The sequence below is a fragment of the Saccopteryx bilineata genome, chromosome 8, assembly GCF_036850765.1.
Source record: "Saccopteryx bilineata isolate mSacBil1 chromosome 8, mSacBil1_pri_phased_curated, whole genome shotgun sequence".
Classification (NCBI taxonomy): domain Eukaryota; kingdom Metazoa; phylum Chordata; class Mammalia; order Chiroptera; family Emballonuridae; genus Saccopteryx; species Saccopteryx bilineata.
In genome coordinates, this window is record NC_089497.1 from 28,152,424 (window position 1) to 28,168,828 (window position 16,405).

The 16,405-nt window shown below is 43.0% G+C and overlaps 1 protein-coding gene and 1 long non-coding RNA gene across 8 annotated transcripts in view; one reads left to right on the plus strand and one right to left on the minus strand.

The window, feature by feature from the left end:
- Nucleotides 1–16,405, minus strand: part of TMEM45A (transmembrane protein 45A) — a 124,635-nt gene that overhangs the window by 50,834 nt on the left and 57,396 nt on the right. The gene's annotated exons all lie outside the window — the stretch shown is intronic.
- Nucleotides 2,900–8,361, plus strand: LOC136311988 (uncharacterized). The gene is made up of 3 exons (XR_010726860.1): nucleotides 2,900–3,060; nucleotides 5,474–5,773; nucleotides 6,668–8,361. It is a non-coding gene; the product is annotated as an uncharacterized lncRNA (long non-coding RNA).

Sequence of the window (16,405 nt, forward strand, 5' to 3'; positions counted from 1 at the left end):
GTGTACTTTGTAAGGTTACTATGAATGTCTGTCTGCTGTGCTGTACACCCGAAAATAATACAAAATAGTATTAAATGCAAGCTTTAATAAAATAATTTTAAAAAAATTTTAACTGCCATGCATTTATGGAGTCTCTTTGAGTGCTCTGACATATAAATATTGTACTTTTTTCACTGAACTGGAATTAATATATTAGCTTTTCTTCTCATCAGCAGTTATTTATCATTATACATTTATTTTAACTGCTTTTTTCAATTATAAGGTAACACGTGTAAATAGATTAAAAATAAATACGTAAGAGGACACACAGAAGAGTAAAAGACTTCTCTTCAAATAAATAAATAAAAACGAATTGTTTTCCTCTTGTTAACCTGTCTTTCTCTTAAAGAGTCCCAGCCACAAATCTGCGACGGGCAACGTTCTGCCTCCCAGAGTTTTTGCAGACACAGCTGGGACCGTCTGGGATCCCCCAGCAGCCCAGCGCCAGCAGACGGGATCCTGGGGAGGCTGAGAGAAAGCCAGTTCAAGGTCAGCTTTCCTACCAAGGTCGGCGATCCCAGATCTATGTTCGCGGTGCCAGCCAAGAAAGGAAAGTAAAACTTTTTCTTATCCTTTCATTGCCAGATTCCCTTCCAAATAGTTTCCTAAAATAAAAAAATGTTTAAACTTAGCTCTTCACTTTAAAGACTCTGTAGATTTGATTTTGGGGCTACATATAGCCTCTCAGAAACAGGCATTGTTTTCTTTATCTCCGTCTTCTGTACATTTGTCATAAGGAGGTCATAAAGGGCCTTTGACATCTTTCCTTGCTTTGTTTTTTTCGTGCTTGGAAAATTCCCAGTATAACCCGTCAAGTAACACAGGTTATCAGCAGGTCTGTGACTTACGGCATCTCTGAGAGAGGCTAGAGTTCCTTTGCCACCTGTCACAATGAAGCTGTTGACTTTCTCCGAGTATATCTGGGAGAAACTTTGGATAAAGAAGAGACCGCATCTTTTGCACCCTTTTTGGGAACACTTCTTGTGTCCATAACTAAGCCATAGGCTTGTTGGCGTTAAGCCATACAAAAGGCTTATTCGTTTAGAGTCATATTAAAATGGATATACCTTTAAAAATTTGGACTTTGTATCTAAAAAGATTTTTTTTTAGAGAGCTCTTATTTTACACAAATATCTTTCTGGTACCTAGAAATTAGTTTTAACAAAGCCCCGATAACATACATCAAAGCCGTTTTATTGTTTGTCATGTTGTAATCGGACCCTATCAGCTACAGGCCTTCCCATATTTGGACCCTATCAAAAAAAAAAACAAAAAAAAAACTCATTGAACAGTCTTACACTTAGGAAAAGAATATCTTATATAGTGATTGCTCTAAATGTATAACAACAGTAAACCAACATGCCCCTAAATTCCTTCTTTAAAAAAACAACTTACACATTTTCTCTGTCCCACAGATGGCATCAAAGTTATCAATGCGCAAACTCTACTCCAGAGGTCCCCAAACTTTTTACACAGGGGCCAGTTCACTGTCCCTCAGACTGTTGGAGGGCTGGACTATAAAAAAAACTATGAACAAATCCCTATGCACACTGCACATATCTTATTTTAAAGTAAAAACACGAAACGGGAATAAATACAATTTTAAAATAAAGAACAAGTAAATTTAAATCAACAAACAGACCAGTATTTCAATGGGAACTATGGGCCTGCTTTTGGCTAATGAGATGGTCAATGTGCTCCTCTCACTGGCCACCAATGAAAGAGGTGCCCCTTCCGGAAGTGCAGCGGGGGCCGGATAAATGGCCTCAGGGGGCTGCATGCAGCCCGTGGGCCGTAGTTTGGGGACCCCTGCTCTACTCCATCAGTTCTCTCCATATATTTACCTGTGCCACCCTGGGGAGCCTAAAACTGCTTTTATACAAATTTATTGTTCTTTATTGGGGATGCTATATAGGCTAGATTTCTAAGCCTCTACTTTGACTTACTTTTTGTTGAAGTTTTTTTGATGATCTCCTAATAACTGGAGACAATTTTGAATTGTCTGTCCAATACCATTGCCTCTTTAACAACTCTAGTAAAGTGTCCGCAAAGAAGGTCCAGATCTGCCAACAGGCAGTCAGATTCCTCGGGTTCATACTGGAACCAGGAAGAAAGAGCTTCTTAGGAAACAGGAAAGAGGCCATTGTTCGATTACAGGTACCCCAGACGAATGGCTGAGTATTGTCAAATATGGACCCCTAATTTTGGACCGATTGCCAAACCTCTGTCTGAAGCTCTAAAGGGCCCTGAGAGTTGTGCCCTCTCAAGTGGACAATAGAATATTACCAGACCTTTGAAACTCTGAAGCCCTGTTTAGTATCAGTGCTGGCCCTTCGGGCTCCCCAATTTGCTTAAGACTTTCCGGTCATTTGTTCATGAAAGACAAGGGTAAGCTGTTGGGATATTAGCCCAAGTGATAGAACACTTTATCCAGCTGGTAGCTTACTCGTCAAAAGAACTCGCTCACATTGTCTTAGGCTGGCCTGCCGGCTTGAGAGCAGTGACAGCCGCTTGTGACTTGTCACAGGAAGCATAAAAACTTTCTCTCAGACAGTCAACTACTATTTTTGTACCCCATCAGGTGTTAAATGTATTAGAGCAAAAAGGGAATTTATGGCTCACCACTGGGTGAATGGGAAAATACTAAACAAGCAATACTGTTAGAGCACGCTTATGTCACTCTGAGGGTTATCAACAGACTAAACCCTCGCTCTTGCCAGATGCAGATTCAGAACTCCTGAAGCATGACTGTGCTGAGACAATGAAGGAGGTTTATCCCAGTAGGATTAACTTTCAGGATCAACCTTTAGAAGACAGCGACTGAACCTTGTCTGCAGACGGGTCCGGTTATGTAAACAGAAGGAACTAGAAAACTGCTTACGCAGTCATGACACAAGAGAGAACGGCTGAAGCCCAGGCGTTGCCACCTGGCACTTCAGCCCAGAAGGCAGAGTTGACTGCACGAATGAGGGCTCTTGAATTGCCGTAAGGAATGAAGATAAATGTGTGCACAGATTCAAGGTATGCCTTTCTAATTTTGCAGGCTCATGGCTCTATATGGAAGGAAAGAAGATGTCTTACCTCTAATAAGAAGGTGTTGGGCAGATAAAATATATTATGCTCACTTTGTTAAAGATGGCGCCGCCCACATGGAAGCCCATCACCCAGGTGATATTAATGTGTGTTGGGGGTGGGCTGTGGGCAGGCAGGATCCTTGTAGCCTGGGGCTTGGTTTTAGGACTAAGCCTTTCCCACTCTTTTTGATGTGGGGTGGTACAATCCCATCATGTCTCTGATAAGTGACTTTGTATTAGAGACTTCCCTACTTTGTATATTGGATTAAAGGTTTTGATTCCTACACTGTAAAATGGGGGCAGAACGGGAGCTTGGTTCCTGAGATTAACATTAGAACAGAGAGCAGAGAGGAGAGCAGAGAAAGGCCACATGGAGTAGGCCAGGAGAGGCAGCCAAGATGGCGGAGTGTTGAGTGAGAAGCCAGTTTGTGCAGAGTTTGTGCAGGGAGAAGGAAGGAGATAGGGAACTGAGGTGAATAAGTCTGGTGAGCTAGAATCTTTTGATTCTAGGAAACTCGGATAAGTCAGTAGCTTTGTGAGCACTGAATGTGAGTGGGTTTTGGAGCCCAGTGTGTTTTTACTTGCCCGCTGGGTGCAAGCTAGGATTAAAGATGATGGCCCATCAGTTCTTGGCTCCATTGTTTCTTTACCATCTGTCCGAATCCAATGCAAACCTGCATGGGCCAGGCGGCTGTGTTGGTGACCCTGTATACTGGCTCTACAGAAGGGAATTAAACACACAACTGAAATATTAAGACAGCTAGAAGCTATTCAGAAACCAGCTCACGTGCCAGTAATGCACTGTCCAGGTCGTCAGAAAAGTACCTCTGAAATTGCTAGAGGAAATAATCTAGCTGACCAGGCTGCCAAGGAGGTGGCCCATGGACCTGTTTTACTGCCTCTAGTACCTACCATAGACTTAGCTCAGTTCTTCCCCGAATTTATGGAAGATGATATCAGAAAGGTAAAAGAGTGGGGATTTCAGGAGGAAATCCCCAGTGGGAAATGGAGAAAGAATACGAAAGGAATAATACTAGTCCCAGGAAGACTCGTCAGGCCAGTCATTAAATAATTACACAAAACCACTCATTACAGGAGAGGTGCCCCAGGAGAGTGCGTTAGACCAGGGGTCACCAGGCCAGGGATTTCCAAGGCACTACGGTATGTGACTGTGGCATGTGTGCTCTGTCAGGGAAATAACCCTGAAAGGGGAACCACACCAAATGGGAAAAAGGACAGCAATAAACAGGACAGTGTCTTTTTGAGGACTGGAATTATTCCCCATTTTATTTATTTTATTTTATTTTATTTTTCAAGGAGATAATTCCCCATTTTAGATTGCCTAAAAGCATTCAAAGTGACAATGGCTCATAGCCTTTATTTCTGAAATTACCCACACGGGTAATTACCATACTGCTTGGTGGCCACAATCTTCAGGAAAGGTTGACAAAATAAATCATACCTTGAAAAAACTGTAGCCAAACTGTGTCAAGAAACTCATCTGCCCTGGAGCCGGGTACTGCTTATTGTAGCCCTATCAAGGGGCTACGAATAAGGGCAGCCCCTGGAAGTGAGAGTAATTTCAAACTTGTCTTTGCGGCCCTGGCCGGTTGGTTCAGTGATAGAGTGCTGGCCTGGTGTATGGATGTCCCGGATTCGATTCCCAGTCAGGTTACACAGCAGGAGCACCCATCTGCTTCTCCATCCCTCTCTCTCTCACTACTCTCTCTCTCTTCCCCTCCTATAGCCATGGCTCGATTGGAGCGAGTTGGCCCCAGGCACTGAAGATGGCTCTATCAGGGGTCCCCAAACTTTTTACAGGGGTCCAGTTCACTGTCCCTCAGACCGTTGGAGGGCCGCCACATACAGTGCTCTTCTCACTGACCACCAATGAAAGAGGTGCTCCTTCCGGAAGTGCTGCAGGGGGCCGGATAAATGGCCTCAGGTGGCTACATGCGGCCTGCGGGCTGTAGTTTGGGGATGCCTGCTATGGCATCTGCCTCAGGCACTACAAAAAGCTAGGTTGCTGAGCAATGGAGCAAGCCCCAGATGGACAGAGCATTGCCCCCTAGTGGGTTTGCCGGGTGGATCCTGGTCAGCGCACCTGTGGGAATATGTCTCTCTGCCTCCCATCTTCTCGCTGAAGATAGATAGATGATAGATAGATAGATAGATAGATAGATAGATAGATAGATAGATAGATAAACTTGTTTGGGGGCCTCCTTTCCAGGGTGCACTAGGAACTGGGGATGTATTTATAGAACAGGAACTTAGGATTTAAAATTATGTATAGTATTTGAGTCAGGTAGTGAATTCTATGCACAGTTTTGCAAAGGAAAAAGATTTTTCTTCCCCTGCAGATTCATTACATTCATTTGAAGCAGGGGACAAACTTCTCCTTGAGATCTGGAAAACTGGGTGTCCAGAAGACCAACCAGAAGAACAGTGGACGAGACCATGGGACATTCTATTCATCACCCCAACAGCAGTAAAATTAGCAGGAATAAAGCCGTGGATTCATCATACCGAGATGAAGAAGGCACCTGAAGAATCATGGGCCACCGAACAAACAGGGGACCTTAAGTTGGCCTTTCAAAAACAATAACATTTATCCTTTTTTTGCTCCTGTTGCTCAGGAGAACTCATCCCATCCCAATGAGGTGAGAACATCTGGGTATAATTAGCTAAAAAGGCACTTAACATCTCTGAGTTTTGTCTTGCAGCTGGGAATTATGTTGAGCAGGCTCTCACTTCCTTCCTAATTAGTGTGTGCACCCCAATTGAGGCCATGCTCACATTGGAGACCTATCACCAAATTTCATAATAGTAGCATGTTTTCCTTTAAAATCGCCAATATAACCCCCACCAACCAATGCTTTTCCTTCACAGGCTGTACTGAAAATTGTATAAATGTAAATAATGATATACACTGCAATAATTCTGTTTCAGTAAGATCCATGTGTGGCCAGATCAAGATGCCTAGGGGATAGTTTATAATCTGTAGAAAGATTGTATATTCTTATGTCCCAGCCAACAACATGGGGGCCCTGGCTCTGTTGGGCGACTAATGGTCAATATGCCCCAGAGGCAACATCACTGCACATAACACAAGGACTCTCACTTCCACCTGGTTGTCAAGACAACCTCCATCTTTTCAGGCCCGCAGAATATGTTTCTTTGACTTTGTTATGCCAGCTATGGTAACTATGTTTCATATACAAATAGAAAGACTTGCTTGTGGTATGGTTAATGCTACTTTGGCAATTAGTCAGGAATGAGGACAAGAGAAGCTGTATTAGAAAACCAGGCTGCCACTGACTATTTATTTTTTCGCATACCCATGGTTGTGAAGAATTTAAGGGACTGTGCTGTTTCAATCTAACTGATAGTTCCCAGTTTATAGAAGAGAAGGTATAACTCATCCACCAAGAAGTCTCCAAGATTACACAAGGAGAAAGATTCTTCACACTAGATCTCTCCAAACTAACGCTTTGGTTGCCTAGTCTTGCAGTTTCAGAAAGCCTTTTGAATCTTCTTGCTGTTTCTTTTCCTAGGTCTATTCACCTGTTGCTGTATTCACTGTGGTCCACTCTGCTGCAAGGTGATTCATCGACTGCCAAGAAGAAGGACAGCACCACTGGACTGTCTAATAAGCACTCATAAATGCTTATAAGACAATTATGAGTTGTTTCAGACAAAATATAGTTCACAGATATAAACAGAAAGTCACCTACAGGGGGGAAATGTAAGGGGTTACACCACAATAGTTTCTTGTAAGGACTTAGTCACAGAATTTCCTGTCAGGAGTTAAGGCCCGATAGATAACTAAGAGCTTAGTCCACAAACCTTAACCTTTACTTTGTCTTCCAAGGAGGGCAGGGATTCTCTTTGGCAGATAGTTCCCAGAGACACAGATAGCTCCCAGAGACACAGATAGTTCCCAGAGACACAGATAGCTCCCAGAGAGACAGATAGTTCCCAGAGACACAGATAGCTCCCAGAGACACAGATAGTTCCCAGAGACACAGATAGCTCCCAGAGACACAGATAGTTCCCAGAGACACAGATAGCTCCCAGAGACACAGATAGTTCCCAGAGACACAGATAGCTCCCAGAGACACAGATAGCTCCCAGAGACACAGATAGTTCCCAGAGACACAGATAGCTCCCAGAGACACAGATAGTTCCCAGAGACACAGATAGCTCCCAGAGACACAGATAGTTCCCAGAGACACAGATAGCTCCCAGAGACACAGATAGTTCCCAGAGACACAGATAGCTCCCAGAGAGACAGCTCCCAGAGACACAGATAGCTCCCAGAGAGACAGCTCCCAGAGACACAGATAGCTCCCAGAGACACAGATAGCTCCCAGAGACACAGATAGCTCCCAGAGACACAGATAGTTCCCAGAGACACAGATAGCTCCCAGAGACACAGATAGCTCCCAGAGGAACCCGGTCCCAGATGTTCTGGACATAACACCAAGGATGCTAGGTGGCCCTGTGATGGACCTATGCTAATTGGACCTGTGCTAAACCAGAAGAACATTCCGGGGAGGCATTCCTGCAAACCAGACTGCCACCTCCTGTACCCGCTGCGTGACTGACTGCATGCTCCTTAGTAAATCACTAACCTTCCCCCAAAGTATGTCAACTGGCCAGTCAGCCGAGACTGTTAAGGCAGAGTTTGGATGCAATGAGGCCCCTTGCCTTCTCAGGTTGATTAAAGACAACCATACCCCTCGGTCCCTGACTAAATGGACTCAGTGGTGATGAGCAGTCCCAACCCAGCTTGTTCTGGTAACAGTTTCTCTTACACAGTGGGCTGCAAGTGTTAAAAAAAAATAAAAACTGTCTTGTTAATCTGTCTTTTTGTTAAAAAGTCCCAGCTGCCTGACCAGGCGCCGGCGCAGTGGATAGAGAGTCAGACTGGGATGCAGAGGACCCAGGTTCGAGATCCCGAGGTCGCCAGCTTGAGCACAGGCCCATCTGGTTTGAGCAAAAGCTCACCAGCTTGAGCCCAAGGTCGCTGGCTCGAGCAAGGGGTTACTTGGTCTGCTGAAGGCCTGCGGTCAAGGCACATATGAGAAAGCAATCAATGAACAACTAAGGTGTTGCAACACACAATGAAAAATTAATGATTGATGCTTCTCATCTCTCTTCATTCTTGTCTGTCTGTCCCTGTCTATCCCTCTCTCTGACTCATTCTCTGTCTCTGTAAAAAAATAATAATAATAAATAATAATAAAAAAAGTCCCAGCTGTAACATGAGTTGAGTTCAAAGTTTGCTATCCTTACACACGTACAGTAACATATCCTCAGTCTCTGGAAACTGGGAGATGGACATCTTCGGGGGACCCTTACTCAGCTTACTGCACTTCCAAAGAAATGCCAGTCAGAAGGAGGACCTCTGACAATTATAAAAATAATTTTTAAAAAATATATTATCAGGCCCTGGCCGGTTGGCTCAGTGGTAGAGCGTCGGCCTGGCGTGCAGAAGTCCCGGGTTCAATTCCCGGTCAGGGCACACAGGAGAAGCACCCATCTGCTTCTCCACCCCTCCCCCTCTCCTTCTCCTCTGTCTCTCTCTTCCCCTCCCGCAGCCGAGGCTCCATTGGAGCAAAGATGGCCCGGGCGCTGGGGATGGCTCCTTGGCCTCTGCCCCAGGCGCTAGAGTGGCTCTGGTCGCAACAGAGCGACGCCCGGAGGGGCAGAACATCGCCCCCTTGTGGGCAGAGCATCGCCCCCTGGTGGGCAAGAAGGGTGGATCCCGGTCGGGCGCATGCAGGAGTCTGTCTGTCTCTCTCCATTTCCAGCTTCAGAAAATACCAAAAAAAAAAAAAAAAAAAAAAAAAAAAAAAAAAAAAAAATATATATATATATATATATATATATATATATATATATATATATATATTATCAACAAGCAGAGGGGGAAAAGAGAACAGGAAAAGTAGTAATCCTCTCCAGACTCTCAGGTTCCTAGTCATTAAGGGAGACTAAAGACCATAGTGTTAACTACATCTCAATCCTGGCTGCACCAGAAAATCCGTCAAAGAGCTCACAAGTACATAAACAAACAAACCAATGCCAGAACCCCATCACTAGGGACCTTGCTTCAATTCATCTGGGTAAGTCCAGGTCTCAACATTTTAAAATCCCCTTTAGGGGATTACTCTGGATTCAGACTTCTTGCATGCAAAGGCCAGCACCCCCCACTGTGTGCTTGGCCTGAGGGACATTATTTAACTTTGTCTCAGTTTCTTCTATAAACTTATAATGATGTCATTAGTAGAACTATCTTATACAGCTGAGGCTAGGCTGACATAATACAAATAAAATTCTTGCCACATAGTAGATGCTGCCTCAATGTTATAGGTCATTTTTGCTTTCAATGCCTCAAAGTTCTCCAGAGGGGTGTCTGACTCAGGTGGGAGCCCAAAGTGATATCTGTGGTTCTAGGGTGTGAAGAATAGAATTGGGTACAACTAAGCACAGCTGCTCTTGCCCTTCTTGGTTGTGATGGGCTCCAGAAGTGTTCACCCCAATACGCCAAGGGAAGGGCAGCATTAGGAGCAGAGTTGCAGGTCTCCTCATGCTGGAATAGATAAAGAATTAGACAAGTGAATAAGAAGAAACAGAAAGGCTGAAGCTGGCGGTAGAAAAGGTGTGGTAGGCTATTAAATGGGAAGAAAGCTAAGAGCCAGCCAACAGTGCCAACACAATTTACATGCACCAATTAATTTGACCTTCATAATTATTATCCTCGTTTGAAAGATAATGATCAAGAGGCACATTTCATAAAGATTATAACACAATTCACAACAGTGTCATGAAAGAACCAAGATTCAATCCCAAGTCTATCCAACAGGAAAAAAACGGAGGGGATAACATCTGTTGAGCATCCACCACTCCAGGAGTGGACAGAGTCCTCTCAAGTCTATGAGGTAGTATTTTCCTCCCCGTTTTACATTAATAGGACAAAGACTTGAAAGGCAAACTTGCCCGGGTCAAATAGCTTGTAAATGGCAAAAGTGGAATCCAACTCAAGTCTGTCTACCTCTTAACCCCTGTCCTCTTTCTCATCACCTCCCCCTTGCCCCATGCCTCAGAAGCTACATAATTGCAACAAGAATCGTGAACATTTATTGAATGATGACTCTGTACCAAATACTATACCAACAGCTTTATATGCATTATTTAAGAAAAGTCAAGTAAAATGACTGACATCAAGACAAAATAGTTACTCACCCGGGAGGATTAGAAATGCAGCTTCTCAGGCCCCGTGGCCTCACCTCTGAGTCAGAATCCACGTTTTAACAACCCCCAGGTAACTCATTAGCGCATGGAAGTTGGAGAAGACTGCTCTGGATAGCTTTTGTTTTGCTTTTTTATCTTTCCAAAGAGTTGTTCTGTAATGTGTATGACCTAAGACTCTCCATTTGTCAGAACGCACTAGCGCCACTGAAAGATACACAGGAGGTAGCTGTGGTTTAAGATGATGTCAGGGAGGGCAGGCGGCCCACAGACACCCTTTTCCCAACACAACTCTCTATCTCAGGGTGTTCCTGGTCTCCAAGCACCATTACACTCCAAATACCCTCAGCAGAAGGTCACTCCTTAGCAAGACAAAATACACTGAATATGGGATCAGCTAATAGCCCTATAAAAGCCAGACAGCATAAAGCAGTGTTTCTCAAGCTTGAGTTATATTTAGACCTTTTAAAAGAAAAAAAATTCTTTCAGAGCCAGTTTGTTGACTTAAGTTGTTTTTATTATAAATTTTCTTAAATAGTAAAAATATATATTTTGACAATATAAAAGGCAATTTCTAAATTAAGTATCGGCAAAACAACAAAGCCAACACAAATCAAATAAACTAATACAAACAAGGTATAATGATTTCTCACCTTTCACAGCATGACTCTAAGCAAAGCTACTTTGTATCTTCTCATTGGTCTGGAATCTGAATACTATCTATCCGCCCAAACTGACTCAATTCTCTATGGACGCTGAAAGCCACTGAAAGGCTGGCTACCATATTAAGTCCATCTTCTTTATTCATCAACTTTTGATCATTAAAACAATGCTTTTTGCCCCTGTCATGATTCTAAATACAAATTGAGCTCCAACACTGAGGTTTCTGGTTGAACTCTGATACAAATGCTCATCCAGGTGATCTAGAGTGTGCTTATTTCTTAGTTGTTGCTGAGATGAAAATACAGTTAGATTGTTATAATAGCAAGTTTTCAGACCTCCCTCCTTGCCCTCAACAGCATGTCAACAGACACCTAGGAGTTTATCCACTTCTACGTGGGAAACACTGGGATAAAGAATTAGGAAAAACTGCACCCATTTAGTTGATGAGGGGAAATTTCTCTTTATATAAATATTTCTGCTTATATAATTTAGAACTTTACAAACCCTAATAAATTAGTAATTTCAGGCATTGATAAACAAAGATTGCTGACATACAAAAAAAACAGCTTGAACTATTATTGAAAAAAAATTGAATTTGAGTGTGCCCCTCTCTATATTACTAATTCATAGGAAATACAGGGGCAGAGAAACATGTTAAATGACATGGGAAATGTAAAGCCAGTGGCCGTGGCTACCATCACAGCCGCCTGGCCCACGCAGATTCGCATTGGATTCAGACAGTCGGTAAAGAAACAACGGAGCCAAAAGCTGATGGACCATCATCTTTAATCCTAGCTTGCACCCGGTGGGCAAGTAAAAACACACACTGGGCTCCAAAACCCACTCAAATTCAGTGCTCACAAAGCTACTGACTTATCCGAGTTTCCTAGAATCAAAAGTTTCTAGCTCACCAGACTTATTCACCTCTGTTCCCCATCTCCTTCCTTCTCCCTGCACAAACTCTGCACAAACTGGCTTCTCACTCAACACTCTGCCATCTTGGCTGCCTCTCCTGGCCTCCTCCACGTGGCCTTTCTCTGCTCTCCCCTCTGCTCTCTCCTCTAATGATAATCTCAGGAACCAAGAGAGCAAACTCCCGTTCTGCCCCCATTTTATAGTGTGGAAATCCAAACCTTTAATCCAATATACAAAATAGGGAAGTCTCTAATACAGTCACTTATCCAGGGCATGATGGGATTGTACCACCCCACATCAAAAAGGGTGGAAAAGGCTTAATCCTAAAACCAAGCCCCAGGCTACAAAGATCCTGCCAGCCCACAGCCCACCCCCAACACACATTAATATCACCTGGGTGATGGGTTCCATGTGGGCAGCACCATCTTTAACAAAGTGAGCATAATATATTTTATCTGCCCAACAGGGACATAATCAGTAAAATCAAGAAGATGCAAAATTCTATGGGCAAACTAGTTGTAGGGCCAGGGGCCGCCACCGTTGTGGCCATTCACATGCAGGTTCTCATTTAATTTGGACAGACAGTAAAGAAACAGTGGAGCCAAAAAATGGTGGGCCATTCCTTTATTAAAGTCTCACACTGGCCGACGAGCAAACACACAGGGCTCCCAAAGCCACTGACGCTTTCTCCGGTTCCACAACTGGGAGAATCTTCTCTGGTTCCTCCTAGAATCAAAGTCCTCACCTGTCTCAGCGGAGCTCGCAAAGCCCCTCACCTCTGGTTCAACATCTGCACACCTTCTCACTCTCTGCACAAACTAGCTTCTTCCTCAGCACTCTGCATTCCCTCTGCTCTCACTCTGCAAACATGGCGTCTTTCTGCCTCTTCTCCCTCTCTTTTCAAAATTTCTGGCTCAAAAACCTCTCCTCCAGCAAACATTAGCAAAAACAATGGCCCCTCCCAAGCAGAAAGGTAATTTGCAATTTCACAGACCACATATACCTGGCAATGCCCAGCCCCCAATGCAAACTATAAGCGAGCAAACATAAAAATCATATTTAACAAACTTATTTGACCAACACTAATATTTCCACAGATTAATTATAAACAAAACAAACAGAAGAAAGCAGAAATTGTATATCAATGGGGACTCCTCTGGGTCATATCTATAATTGCAATGTGTGGGCTTTATTTAGATCTTAATTCAAACAAAAAATAATTCAGGATTTTTAATCTCAGAAGAGTGATAATTGTAGTGTGTTTTAATTTTTTTAATCTTTATTTTTTTAGAAATCTATACTAAAAATACAAGGCAGGGCAAAAGTAGGTTCAGAGCTGATCATATGGAAAATGATACAATAATTAAGAAATGATAATATAAGAATAAACTGTGTTTCACACACTCACAACTGTAAATTTACTTTGGCCCCACCCTGTGTTATGAATAAAATAATATGCAACAGTTAATTTTGTATGTCAAATTGGCTAAGCCGATAGTACACAGTTTTTGGTTAAACACCAGTCTAAAAGTTGCTATGAAAATATTTTTTATAATGTGCTCAACATCTAAATCAGCAGACAGTGTGCAAATCAGAGAATCCTTCTCCACGCGATGGGGGTGGACGGAAGGATCTAATTACTTGAAGGATCTAAGAGTAAACCCAAGGGAGAAGTTAGCTTGTCTCCAGACTGTCTTCCCAACAGAAACTGCAGCTCTTCCTTGGGTCTCAAGCCTGCCGGCCTGCCCTAGGGACTTCAAACTTGCCGTTTCCCATCATCTTAAGAATCAATTCATATATTAAGTAAGTAAATAAATAAGTCTCTGCATATATTTATACACACACACACACACACACACACACACACACACACGCATACCTAGTTTGTTCTGTTTCTCTAGAGAATCATGACTAAAACAAGAATTATACAGGGGAGAGGAGAAGTGGATAGGGGAATAGAACAAAACTGGCCAGGAGTTAGTCATTGTTGGAACTAGGTAATGTCTACTGTGGACAAAAAAATAAAAAATAAAAGACAGCCATATACTAAACCTGACAAGCTCAGGTGAGCCCTGCATGGTGACCTTACAAACTCAGAGACCAAAAGTCAACACACAGGATGGTCTAAATTAAACCCTTCTAACTAAAAGCAGTTTATGCTGGGTAGCCATGTCCTAAGGAAGTATTTTCTCTCTAAACAAACAAAGGTCAATGCTTACTTGTACTCAAGCCTGTCTTTTGTCTTCTGCATCTACCATAAAGTACCTGGTAATGTGCCTTTGAAAGTAAGGGTAATGTCCCTTTCTCTCTTCTTGTTGTTGTTGTTTGTTTTGGTTTTTCTGGTCCCCATCAGGCCAGACATCCCACCCCTCACTGCTATTGCCATGTGAATCATTAACTGTGAACTGTCTTGTTCCTGCCTATGTAAAAGGTTCAACAACATGCACATTTTCACTTTTCATCCAATCCCAGAGATTTCCCTGCTTTGCTTTCTACCACCTCCCGAATCTATCACCGATCAATTTCATGCGACCCTCTTACATCTTTCCCTTTGTATAAAATCAGTGGTGAAACTGCCATTTTCCTGAGCACTTTCTCAATCTGTTGAGACTTTGCCTCCCGTCAACTGTCGACAGTTTGGCTCAGATAAACTCATAAAAATTTTTACAGGTTTGGAAGTTGTTTTATGTTGACACTACATTTTACTATTCTATTATTTGCATCTTCTTGGCATTTTCTATTTTAAAAGTTGGAAAAGATTTTTAAAAATGGAAGAGACTGTGTGTGCGTGTGCATGTGTGTATGTGTTTTGCCACAGGATACGATGGTAGAATAGCACATCACAAATCACGACTGTCCTGGGAAACACTAGGCTGTGACCCCAAGACTCACAAGGAAGAAATTAAGGCCAGAAATACTTGGCCTTGGACGTGACTTTTTCCTTGATCTTGAGCCCCCAGTCTAATTTAGACTGCTCCCTGTCTGGCCACACGGCACCTGCACATCCCTTTGCCATAGCCCTTCTGCCCACTTGTATGGTCAGTAGTCGCCACCGTTGTGGCCAAGCACATGCAAGTTCCCATTAGATTCGAGCAGATGGTAAAGAAACAGTGGAGTCAAAAAATGGTGGGCCATTCCTTTATTCAAGACTCGCACCAGCCAACAAGCAAACACATACAGGGCTCCCAAAGCCACTGACACCTTCTCCGATTCCACAACCAGGAGAATCTTCTCCGGTTTTTCCTAGAATCAAAGGTCTCACCAGTCCCAGGGGCGCTCACAAAAGCCCCTCAGCTCTCTCTTTCCCTGCCGTCCTGGTTTCTCTCTTCAGCACTTTGCATTCTCTCTGCTCTCACTCTGCAAAAATTGCTTCTCCTCCTCCAGCAAACATTAGAAAGATAAAGGCCCTTCCCAAGTAGGAAGGTAATTTGTAGTTTCACAGATCACATTTTTAACACTAAAAGTGAGCAAACTCAAAACACACAAATTTTACAAACTCATTTGCCTGACACCACTGTTACACTCAACCTCTTCCCACAAGCCAGGATCCCCTTACTAATTAAAGCTCCGAGCTGGCACTCAAATGTATTTCATGAATGAATCAAAGTAATGCTCCTCTTATGCCAATCATGTGTTACTACTGCCGTTCAGCCTTTATTTTCTTCTGTTACTGTCACAGCCTGCCCCCAAGTGCTCCATTTGTTTAATTTCTTTACATCCTCCTATGATTTTAAATAGTCATCCCCTACCAACCATTTCTGGGCAGGCAACAAAATTCTGTCTAGCAAAAAGCCTAATTTTTAGTACTTTCCTTCTGACCTAGACAGCACAACACTCTGGTCTCCAGAACACGTTATGAAAAGTCATTCCTTCATACAAGTCTGCCTTAAGGTGACAAAATTTCAATGTGAACAGTCATTTAAATGAACTGCTTTTTTGGCTTGGTCATAGTATTTTGCATATTTTTGGAATAAATTTGTTGATTTTATAATCGGAGTGAGAAAAATCCTAAAATATCCCATCCTGTCCATTTAAAAAACGGAAAAAAAAATATCCAATGACAGCTTTTCTTTTGAATCTAAGTGACAAAGGGAGAGAGAAACTGTGTGAGAAAAAAATGAGACAAAGGCATCTAAACTCCAACCTCCTTTAAATTCAAGTTCAGACAAGAGAAACTGGAGAGCTTTACAGCACCCTCTGCCCCACAGGAAATGTTCTGACTTCTATACAGGAAAATGAGGGGGGTCTGAGTGAGCGGAAGTCTCCTTCCTGTCTGCCTCCTCCTCTGTCTGCCGATTTGACCCTTGAAGACATTACTGCATCCCACCTCAAGGTCAGGTATACATGTTCATGACCAAACCTCAACGTAGATCAGAATAAACAGAGGGAACAAGGAGGACGAGGAACTGCCGCCCGGACTGCCAGTGTCTGAGATGGGTTGCGTGTCCATGAAGAAC